The sequence below is a fragment of the Echinops telfairi genome, unplaced genomic scaffold (assembly GCF_000313985.2).
Source record: "Echinops telfairi isolate 266 unplaced genomic scaffold, ASM31398v2 ScPeMD7_12;HRSCAF=54, whole genome shotgun sequence".
In the NCBI taxonomy this organism is placed as follows: domain Eukaryota; kingdom Metazoa; phylum Chordata; class Mammalia; order Afrosoricida; family Tenrecidae; genus Echinops; species Echinops telfairi.
In genome coordinates, this window is record NW_022103909.1 from 2,189,662 (window position 1) to 2,192,601 (window position 2,940).

The window sequence follows — 2,940 nt, forward strand, 5'->3', positions numbered from 1 at the left end:
CCACGGGGCCCGGGCGGCGTGATGCCAGGCCGGGACGTCCGAGAGCCCCGGGCGGGAGTGGCACCCCGTGCGCGCACCCGCCCCAGCGCGGAGTCCCCCAGGGCCGCGCCTGGGCCGGTCGGCGGGCCAGCCTGAATCGGCGGAAGGGAGGGGCGACCGCCAGGTGGACCCTGCGGGGAGCCTGGCCTTGGCCCCTCCCCGTTTCTGCCCCGGGAGCCCATGTGGGGTCCGGACCCCTGGAGACGCCCCATACCCGGAGCCGGTGGGCATGAGGGGCAGGTTCTCGCCGGGCTGGCGACCCCGGGTGGCCCGAGTTCCCGGCAGTTAAGGCCAAGTGTGGCGACGGGCCACCTATCACAATTCTCCTCCTCAACGGACTGAAGCCGGGCTGGTGGGCTTAGGGACCCGGTCGGGCGTTGCTGGAAGGGTGGGGAAGTGGGGAGAGGATCATCAGGGAGCAGGGCATGGACACTTCATAAATATTTAATAACAATATTATTATTCATAAAATAATCATAATAATGGGCCTGTGTTCTGTGGGCACCCTCACCTGGCAGGGCACACGGAGTCCCAGGGCGCCTTCTCCTCTCCACGACTGCGCAGGGACCCTCCACGCTGCTGGGAGAGCCCCCACGGTGGGCAGGGAGAGCACAAATGCTGCAGGGAGGCCTTCCAGGGCAAAAGGAGAGAAGGTCTTTGCCCAGAGTCTGGCCTCATCTGGGCCTTCTTACTCGTTCTTCCAAAAGTAGAGGGCCTGGCATGAACTGATGAACTGTCAGCTACGCTATATACATATAGCCCTCCTTCCCGTATCTTGGCAATGTAAGGCAGCCAGCGTCGACCCTCAGAGGCCTGCCCATGAACTCCATACATTCCATTATCCCGGTTTGATCAAAGTCCTGGTGCTCAGGGTGATGTTTCTGGAACTTGGCCCTTTGCCTTCATTCCTTCCTTCCTTGGTTCAGCCCAAATGCCCACTGCGCTCTGGACTCTGGACTTTCCCTGGAGTTCTCATTCCATGGAGGGGGGAGCAGACCAGTCTCACTATGAACACAAGAGCGTATGAAATCATAATAAATGGCATGTCTGTGGGTTTCAGCGATGTACTCTTTCTTTTGCACACAAAGCCAAAGTCACTGCCATCGAGGAGTCTATTCCAACGCCTTAAGACCTTGCAGGCAACATAAAACCGCCCCTGCGGGTTTCAGAGGCGCTAAAGCTGTACGGGTGAGCCTTGGTGGTATAGTGAGTGGTTAGGCATTAGGTCACCAATTGGAAACCACCAGCGGTTCCACAAGAGAGAGAGCCTTGGAAACCCACGGGGTCAGGTCTAGGTGCCCTGTCAGTTGGAATCAGCTCGATGGCAGTGTGAGAAAGCCTTGCGGAGTAGAAAGCCTCATCTTTTGATGTGCCCAGCATTATGTTAGCTGCTGGGTTATGGTATAAGTCAGCGGTTCGCAACCCCTTTGGGGGTCAAATGACTCGGTCACAGGGGTCGCCCGATTCATGACAGTAGCAAAATGACAGTGATGAAGTAGCAATGAAAATAATTTGATGGTTGGGGGGGTCACCACCACATGAGGAACTGTGTGAAAGAGTTGCGGCCTGAGGAAGGTTGAGAACCACTGGTATAAGTAGATATGGTCTCTTCCGTATTGGAACTTATAGACTAATACAGAACTACCACCACCCCATATTTTTTTCATGTACCCCTCCTTCTCCCTTTTCTGGTATGAATCAGTTTGGGGCGCAAGAAAATAATGGGCAAGAGAGGAGAGAGTCGTTGCTCTCCCCCTCCCTTTCCCTAACTTCTGGCCCATGTGCGTCCCTAGGCAATGATCTCTACCCTCGTCTAGAGTCTGCAAGGCTCTGGATCGCGGCAGAGCTGTGTATCTCCATTCTGCAATGTGTCCACCATCAGCGTCCTCATGACTCCTGAGGGGGCGCTTGGACCTGTAGCAGGAACTCAGGGGCCTGGGACAGGTGTGGATGTGCCTGAAACTTGGCTCTCTCTGTGCCCTAGGGCAAGTCACCTGACCTCTCTCTACATCATTTTCCATGTAGATAAAAATAGGGATAAGAATCAGAGCGCCACGCTAGGCATTTCACTTGCCTGGTCCCATCGCTCACTCACTGCCATCAGTTGATTATGACTCATAGCGACCCTACAGGACAGGCTAGAACAGCCCCTGTGAGTTTCCTAGTAGAAAGCCCCGCCTTTCTCCCAAGAAGCAGTTGGTGGTTTTGAACTGCTGTCTTTGTAGTTAGCAGCCCAATGTGTAACTGCTATGCTACCAGGGCGCCTCACGTGGTCTCATATCACAGTTATAACAACCCTCAAAGGCTTGCCTATTTAATCACCATTTTAAAGACATTAAGGAAGTAATAAATAAATAAATAATAAAGACATTAAGGTTCAGAGGGGCTAGATGAGTTGCCCATGAATGTAGAGCAGTCATTTAGCCAAATGAGGGTTTGAATCTAAGTTTCCCTCTGAAAGCTATACCCTCATTGGCTAAGGGAGCCAATCCCTCTTTGATCCTCAGCATCCTCATCTATACAAATGAGGATAATAACGACTATCATTCTTAGTGTTCTGTACGGTAAGGCTGAAGCGAGCTCTCTGATTATTAGCATTTCTCCTGGGGTAAATGGGGAAGTAAAGTAACCTGGCCAAGCTTGTGTGTTGTTTTCTTAACCACTGGATAATGGGGCCCCTTAGGACTGGCGTCAGAACTGAATGATAACAGGCGACATGTAAGGATGCGTGGTGGCACCCTGTTAGGCATTTCACTGTCTGGCCCGCGGTGGGCTCGATGGCCGTGAGTTTGGTTTTGGAGTTTTGGGGGGTGGCCTAGTCGGGAGAAAAAAGAAGTTATCTGTAGCATGAGAAACCCATTTTGGGGGTGATGAGTCCGATTCAACTTGATGCGAGTGGGG